Source organism: Pygoscelis adeliae, unplaced genomic scaffold, assembly GCF_000699105.1.
Source record: "Pygoscelis adeliae isolate BGI_AS28 unplaced genomic scaffold, ASM69910v1 Scaffold154, whole genome shotgun sequence".
Classification (NCBI taxonomy): Eukaryota; Metazoa; Chordata; class Aves; order Sphenisciformes; family Spheniscidae; genus Pygoscelis; species Pygoscelis adeliae.
This window is the reverse complement of record NW_008825113.1, coordinates 278,183-287,018: the sequence shown is the minus strand read 5'-3', so window position 1 is coordinate 287,018 and position 8,836 is coordinate 278,183. Positions and strand designations below refer to the sequence as shown.

Here is an 8,836-nt window from a genome sequence, read left to right as displayed (position 1 = left end):
CCTTCCCAGACTGTTGATTGCAGTCTTCAGACTTCACAAGGTCCAAGAGCCCTTTAGACTGCTTAGGGGCTTAGCACTTGAATGCGGATCTTCAAGGATGGGGCTGGGGTTTGATATGGTTTAATTTGGTCTTGAATCACAAAAACTACCACCAGATCCAGGGGATGAACCATCCTCTGCAAGAATTCTTCTGCATGCAATGGAGAAAATAATCTGGTTGCTAGTGGCCCATGGTGCAGTTATGCTTGTGTGTATATAGATATATAAAAAATACATAATGATTTTCCTATCAAGAAACATCAGATGAAAACGCAAATGAAGTATGTTTTCAAGTTGTTCTCACACTTAGTTTTCTGACTGAAACAGGACTCACAGGCTGGGGAAGTTTGGATGCAAGCTGGCACTCTCCACTACAATGCTGACCGCTTTTAGAGAGAGCAAAGCAAAAGATCTGAAGTAAATCCCAAAAATAAATCAGTGATAAAAAAAAGATAGTGGGAAGAAGGCTGTGGGCAACAGCAGGTGAAAGGGATAGAAGGTCATGAAGGGTGAGTGACTGTGGCTGTTGGTGGGATGAACTGATGTCATCAAACCCCTGGCAGACCCTGATAAAAGGTTTATTTGAAGAGCTGGACTATAGGGAGGCTGGATCCCAACCCTGTGAGAGCGCCACAGGCACAAGTCCGGGGATTTTAGGCAGCACTACCCCATGCACAGCAGACCAGACAAGTCACTCTAGTTTCTGCTCCCATTTAGATGGGGCCCATGATTTGCACAAAAATATGCTGACAGCATTGGGAAACTGCCTGGATGAATTGCAGCCACTTTATATCCTCCTCCCACAATCTCCTGCATGCAAAGTCAGTGCACCATCCCCTCGAACTTGGCTACTCAGAAGAGCTCTATTGTTTTAATAAGACTAGAGCAAGATCCCTGGTGTTTGACAAAGTTATACCGGGATAAAAAGGTTCATGTTAGGATGGCTTATCACAAATGGGTATGGGAAGTTAGTTATGCTGGAGAACAGTACAACTCAGTCTCCACAACAAACATGAAGGGTGGTGGGGGGGGGGGGGGGGGGGGGGGGCAAGTACAAAAAACATAGTGATAAAGCTACTTCGGTGGAAAATCATCTTTAGACCAGGCCTTAACATGTAGCACAAAATCTCAGCTGGGAGAGCAAGAAGTGCTAGAAACTGCTTTTAGATTATTCTCCTTAAAAAAACCAAACACCACACAGGATTTTTGTTTGATGGTTGCCTTCTGAATTCAGGGGCATATCAGATCCTTATTACTGAAAAAGGAAATAAAGAGTTTCTATGTGGAGTAACAAGTTCCTGGACTTTGTTCTTGAATCTGTGCCCCTCATGTGCTACAAGATCAAAGCGATCTTTTTCCTGTGAGTTATATCATAGAATCAGAGAATGGTTTGGGTTGGAAGGGACCTTAAAGATCATCCAGTTCCAACCCCCTCTGCCATGGGCAGGGACACTTTCCACTAGATAAGGTCACTCAAACCCCCATCCAGCCTGGCCTTGAACACTTCCAGGGAGGGGGCATCCACAACTTCTCTGGGCAACCTGTTCCAGTGCCTCACCACCTTCATCGTGAAGAATCATTATCATTTGCCCAAGATATTTATTGCCATTCCACAAACACAATTTCAGCAAAGGTAAGTTACATTAGCCTCGTCTGCCCCTTCTTAGTGCGTACATAAGTGCCACCTTCTGGCCACAACAGGGACTGTAAGAGAAGTGGTAAAATAAAAAAAAAACGAGTTTTAAATCTAAGGAGTAAAGCCTGTGAAGAATTATTTGCTCTAGAGATAGTAGGGGACAAAAACCAAGTGCCTACAGATTTAATGTGAAGAAATTTCAGCTGGAAGGTGAAAGCTTCTTCCTAAAGTTCAGAGCCACCACATTTGCAAACATCCTTCTTACGTTGGTAGAGTGGGGAAGGATAGACACAAAGCTCTGCTTTTAAATGCATCTTAATCAGATAATGCCATTCACCTCAGTTGGAAGCAGCTGCAGTCAGTGGCCCAGAAAGTCCTTCTTATCCTGTGTTCCCAAGATCAACATGCTGAAACCTGAAAGGCTAAATAGATGCCACAAATGAGGATTGTGCCACTGGTACTTCTCAATAGTACCAAGGAAAAGTGTTCAAATGCCTCTTAGGGCACTTTAGTAGTATTTCAGAGAACCTGACACTTGTCATCCCTGTGCTGTGTTGCTGGGCTGCAGCAGCCACACAGAACCCTACTGAAAAAATGCACCTGAATCATGTGAGTCTCAGCAATCTGTCCATGCATCTCCCATGAAGACTGAGACACCTACCTATTGCCACATTTTATAAACTTAGGCCTAAGAATTGCTGTCTCTTGCATAGGATTTCTTTCTCCTCCCTCAAGTATAAGCCAACTTGAAATTTTTACCAGTATATTGAAAAACCTAAAATGCTTAAAAGTTGATTTGTTACATATTCCTTCTTAGTCTTAAATACTTCGTGATTACATCCCACAGTAAATCAAGTATCACTGCTGGTACCCATAATTTTATTGTACCCCATGACGCTTAGCTGCCTTAAAATCCCATCTTCTGAAGTAGTGACTACACGATGACTACACAAACATCTTGATGTTAAAAAAACCCTTAACTTTCTCATCAGCATGAGGAAGAAACACCAAAAAAGCCAACTTCCAAAAGCTAGAAAGCAAATAATTACAAAACACAAGTCTACTGTTCTCAGTGATTTTTAAGTCTCACTCATTACAGGGGAGGAAAAAAGGACTGAACATGTTTTTTGAATGCCTGACAGAGACAATATAAAACAAGGCATTTTAACACAGCTTCAACAGAATGGGTTTCTGTAAACACAGATTATACAATATACTGCAAACAGATTACACACAAATAGAAATCACTTTAAAATCCAGAACCGCTTTTGCCCTAGATAGTATCGGGAGGGAAGAAGAGAGGTTAAAAGGAACAATAAGGAGCTATTTATTGTTTCTGTGCAAGATGTTTGGCACAAACTCTTTTGAGATCTAAAGTGAGCTTGATGGGTTTCGTGACAATCACGAAGGACAAAGCCCCCAGTGCTTCTGACTAAAAAACGCCAGTACAGAGTAAAGGAACAGAGTACAAAGTGCAGAGTAAAGGAACTGAGGCCTGCAATAACATATCGCCCAAACCCACTGAAACCTGTGGAAGATTTATCTCAGTGAACTTCAGAAGCACAGAACTTAAATAAGGACATCAAGGTTTGATCTTATGTGGAACTGATTTTGCAAAATAGGTATCAGTGCTAGAAGAGGTGAATGTTCCCAGGTTTTACTCACAAGAAACACAGTAAGCTGAAAGCTGATTTCATAAAGACAGCATTTTCTGCTTCTGTTGACTGTGTAATCTGATTTTTCTTCTCCTAAATAAACAAGCAAACACAGAAAACAACACAATTCCTAACCAGTTGGGACACAAACAGTTTTTTTGCTTCTTCTCACCTCACTTATGGAGGCCGTGGGAAAAACCCTTTGACAGCAAATTTCATTTAATCCAAAATTAAATACTTTGTTTTAAAATACCTAACGAGAAAGGGGATAAAGAATTAGGACCACAAAGTTACCAGAAAGAGGCAGAGGTTTTATGAAACTGAACAGTTTCACACTTCTAAAATTTTTATTGCTATTGGCTTACACACATGCCTAGAAATTAACTCAAATTCAGAACAGTGGCTGCCTTAGAATTGCAGGCTTTTTTCCAAATAAATGATTCACTAAAAAGTGTAATTTGTGATTCCTAATTAAAAAACAACTTGCTTCCTGTTGTGCAGGTTTTCTAAAGCACTGAATAATTTTAATGTGACAAAGCGAACACATTTGTTAGTTGTTCTTATAAACCCCATATTGTGCTAAACAGACTATTAACCATCAGATATAATATTATTTCTGTATGTTTCCTTGCCCTGTGTCCTAAACTCCATATGTTCACATCATTTCTTAAGCCACAGTTAAACACTGTATTTTTCAAAATAATTAATTAGTCTGTTTAATGGCTGTTAGCTCTCAGCAGTCTCTGTGCCTCTGATGGACAGCAGGAACAGCAGTACCACAGTATTACCAGAGAAGCAAGTAATTTCTGACATACCTTCATCTTCAGTCTTGCACCTACAGTAAAACCTTGTCCAGTCTCATAATCTTGACAGCCTCCACATCAGACCAGAAGAGGCTGGTGAGATTAACTATGGAGGAGCAAAGTGGGAAGTCTGTTCTCATGTGTCTACTGGCAAAAGCAAGTCTAGATTGCACAGAAAACCTAAACAGCGGTTTGTCTTCTACCAAGTTAATATTCTATTCCATAAGCTTTCAAATGCAAAACCTCCATTCACTTAATAAGGAGTTGCATAGTGAGCTCATTATTATTATCTTGCTGTATGATCTGGAATCTCTGTAAATACTGGGGTAATATTCCAGATCCACTGGAGGCAGGGGATTAGTGGGCAGTCCCATTTCCATACAGTTATCCAAGATATTTTGTTAAAGGCAGAGGTTTCCTCCTGTCCGCAAAATTTTAAAATAAATGGTTACACTAAGCATCAGATATAGACAAGCCACACCCTCAGTGGTTAGATATCCATCAACAGCAGTTTTAGATATTGTCTCATCAGCAGTAGAAAAAAAACAAGTATTTTAACACTAAAGCCAAGTCTACAGTAGTAAAATTATGGCAGAGCATAAAAATCTAAATGCTCACAACAGACAAAATCCATAAAATCCCACTGCTCCAACTGCCTCAATAAGTGGTTCAAAAGTAAAACACTTCTTTCTGGCCAGGGGGTTATACCATGCTCAAATCTTGGCATTCACCAAGAATACAAGAGAAAGCCCCACAGCTAGAGTATCTTACACGTGAACACCAGATGCAGCTGTCTGCATGAGAGGGCTGCCTGCAGAATCACCTTATTTTACTTTGGTCACTTATATCACTCCAACAGTGCAAATGAAGAGTCAACCTCCCAGGTTACCAGCTGTTAAACTTTACATGGTTTTCTAGGTTAGAACCCAGGACCTTAAGCTATACCTGCATACTTACGGTGGAACTTAAAAATCAAATTGAAAGCTAGCTCCAAAGCTTCTGCACACTGATTCACTCCACTAAGCAGGCAGGCAGGCAAAATGTTCCCTGTCCTATGAAGTTTCCAAAAGGTTTTCAAAGCCCAGTTCCACTACAGTCTGCCTGTCAGTAATACTTGAGTTTACAAACAGTAGAAGAACAGATCAGCATCCATAAGCATCAGTTTAACTCTGACAGTGCCAGGCCTACAAGTTTAATCCTGCCAGAGTACAAACAATGAGGGAAAGACAAGCTTCCCTCAAAGACCTACTGATTTCAGGGATCTGATTTCAGTGTGGCCTGTATTTGATGCCATTTGATGAACATTTAGAGAACAATAAGTAAATCTCACCCCGTGGTGTGAGGTAAATCTACCCAGACTGCCAATCACATTGCAAATACTTACAGATCATGGTAAGCATATACAGTATTATTTTAATAAAGAGTATAAAGCCACAGCAATCTATTGAACATTGCAGGAAAACCAGTTTTGCCTTTCTGTAGAACACAGGATTCCAGGAAATTCCAGTCAAAAAACAAAGTTGGCCCATAAGTTAAATTACACCAGTAAATTAGAGAGTAAAAATGTGCAAGTGATAACTAATCCTTATCAAATGAGTCAGAGAAACACTGATAGGCAGGCACAGATAATCAAAGAACAGGGAATATGACATTTTTATGGATGATTGTCAATCATTTTCTTTTTCAATAATGATGCACAACACTAATAACAGTTTAGGAGACTGAGCAAAGTTTAGGATTCTTAACACCTTCAAAGATCAAGACAATGTTACTGCAAGAAAAAATGACAAACATCATTATGTAAAATTCTTTAAATGCTTAAGCTAACTGAAATTCAGTTAAACTTGTATTTCATTATGTACAAAATGACAAGGACTATACTGAGTTCAAAAACATTTCAGATTTCAACAAGCTTGAATAAGACTTGCACATGTATTTCATCAGCTGGTACAAAGACAAAAAGAATCATTACATCAAGTAACCATAATTTGTTCTCAACAGCAATTTCCATACATTGGTGTGCCCATTTAGTGCCCATCTGTCAGAAACAAAAGTAAGCAAGCTGAACAAACTAAACCCATGCACCAACACAAGTCAAAACCATTAAACATAAGAAATAATATGGAACAATATTTTAAAATATATATTATATGAACAATAAGAATGATATTAAATGTTCTATGAGCCACACTGGATTGCACGGTCTTTGAGGCAAGGACCATCCTTTACATTGTATAAATATATAACACAATGTGGGGCATCATATGCCATACAATGCCTAATGTTGTTATGAAAGCAACTTTAAATAATAAACCTGCTGCAAGCTCAAGTACCTGCAAATGTAAAATTAATAAAGCATAAAGAATATGCTTTTCATTAATTACACGATTGTCTCCTCTCTCTATAGGTAGTCATAATACAATATAAGCAATGACAAATTTTACTTCAAAATTACTGAGCATGTTATCATGATGAAGCAGATCTGCTTTGAACAGCAAAGCCATAGCCTAGTAAAACTCAGACTTAAGTCTGAAGCTGCAGTAATTAACCTACTTCACCCTATCCAACCCCCAAATCCTAACATTCAGCCCCTGAGGAATCAAAATTTAATTCTCAATGAACAAAAGTTGCCAGGGATAATTCTACAGACCTTAAGGATTTGTCTATACTGCAGGCAGAACCAGGACCGTATTATAGCACAGGCACAACCACATCAGATTTTAGCTTGGTAGGGGAATGGGCACGGAGCTTAGCACGCCAAGGTAAGCACTAACACAGCTAGCCCATCGAGCACCAAGCCACTGCAGCTACCAGCGCTTGTACTAGATAATTCTGAAACACACCTGGGTACACCTACATTATTTTTTGCCCCTGCAGGTGACACAAAATCCAGTTACGCACAAAGTCCGATTACAGACATGCTACAAAAGCAGATTTTTTACAATAAGGTTCATAACAAAATAATACCCAATACATAAATAGCAATGAGGAAAACTGAAAGTATTTAACACTCAGTTTTTAGAGAAGTCACCTCTAGAACCTGTAGTGACACCCTCTGAAAGGCAAATATATAATATAAAAAACCTTAAAGTTTTAATAGGCAAAAGAACTCCCAAATTTAACGTGAATTTCAGAACCACTGGCAGCCTTTCCTGTCCTGGGAAGATTTTGTTTTTCTGTACGCTGTATAAGCTACGAACAGGGTGTTGAGAGACCTGCAGTTGTACTATCAAGTATATACTGAAAAGAACATAACATCAGGTACTTAACATTATAGAAACAGCTGTCACCACTTAACACCTACATTTCAAACCTGAAAATTAATCACCAATGGAGGAAGTCCACTCTCTCCCCCTAAGCCAAGAGCCCTCAAAGAAACCATTCTTACTTCTCAAAGTTTTTTAGCTGATGCAAGAAATGGACAGAGATAACTTGCATTTTGTCAACCTCTCACCACATATTCCAATTCTACCTTTGCTGTTCATATTTTTCAGGTAGCAGAATGAGCTACCTTTTGTGAATTTTGGGGGATTGACATGAACAAGAACAGTTAGTAAAAGCTACATATGAATTAATTTACCATGTTGAAACTGGCAAAAATCACAAACAGCAAAAACACTGACACTAGATGGGCAATATTATCTTCCCCACCCCCTTCTCTAGCCTGGCAGCTTTCTTTTTTTAAAGAACTATGAAAGCTAGAATTATTTTTTTGTTTCTGATAGAAGATCAACCTATAGAAATTGATGACATCTGGAATACTTTCCATTTGCCACTAGAACCTAATTTAAAAATTCCTCTGAATATCAGCCAGATAACCGTACACAAACTCCTCCTTATGCATTTCATAATCTGACTAGAACAAGAGTTCCTGTTACCCTGTCAACGTTCTTCAAATTTCAAAATATTTGCTTTTAAAGAAGGCTAATTGCTGGACAGCCATATATTGATGACAGGGAGAAGAGACTCCTGAAAGTAACTCAAACCCCAGGCACAGTTTAATAGCAGAATGCAGAATAAAGCCAAATACACTTTCTGTAAGATTTCTGTAACAGTCTGTGTTTCCTCTTTCCAATTTACTCCCTTGCTGATGTACTGGACTGGAGTTAAACACTCACATTTTGAATATACCGTATCATACAATACTCTGCAAACCTCAAATGGCTCCGATTTGACAATGATACCAACACATTACTATAGCACTTGACAAACGCGCGCTTTAGTAGATGCCAATAGACCGCTAATGTCCTTGAAACTACACCCTGAAGCATACATGCAGTTTTCTCACGAACGTTAGCTGCCATTGTTAGCGTGACAGCAGTCACTGATTAACTATCTTCTTTACCGGTGCAAAACGCTTGACTTTGAGAACAGCCTTTCAGTTTTACTGTTTTATTATTTAAGCAGCGCATTTCTTCCACCGTGACGGTATCGGCCACGCTAGGTATCGCACACACGCCAGTGCCGGTACTTCGCTCTATTCAGAGCGGGGTTTAGCATGTGCTCTGTGCCACCTGCGAAACACGATTACGGGCGATTAAAAAAACAGCAATTTTTGAAGCGCGAAGACGGAAGCGGGCGCCGCTTTCACGCCAGCCCCTGCGGTTCCTCGGCCCAAACCGCGCACGCCGCCCCACACTCAGGGAACCGAACCGAACCGAACGCACCCGGCCCCGGCCCCCCCAACGCCGCCACAGGAGCGC

At 39.9% G+C, this 8,836-nt stretch overlaps 1 long non-coding RNA gene across 1 annotated transcript; it reads right to left on the bottom strand.

Moving 5' to 3' along the window:
- Positions 1-5,526: 5,526 nt before the first annotated feature.
- Positions 5,527-8,635, bottom strand: LOC103920250. The gene is made up of 2 exons (XR_663782.1): positions 8,479-8,635; positions 5,527-5,904 (listed from the first exon to the last, which is right to left on the bottom strand). It is a non-coding gene; the product is annotated as an uncharacterized LOC103920250 (long non-coding RNA).
- Between the last annotated feature and the right edge of the window lie 201 nt (positions 8,636-8,836).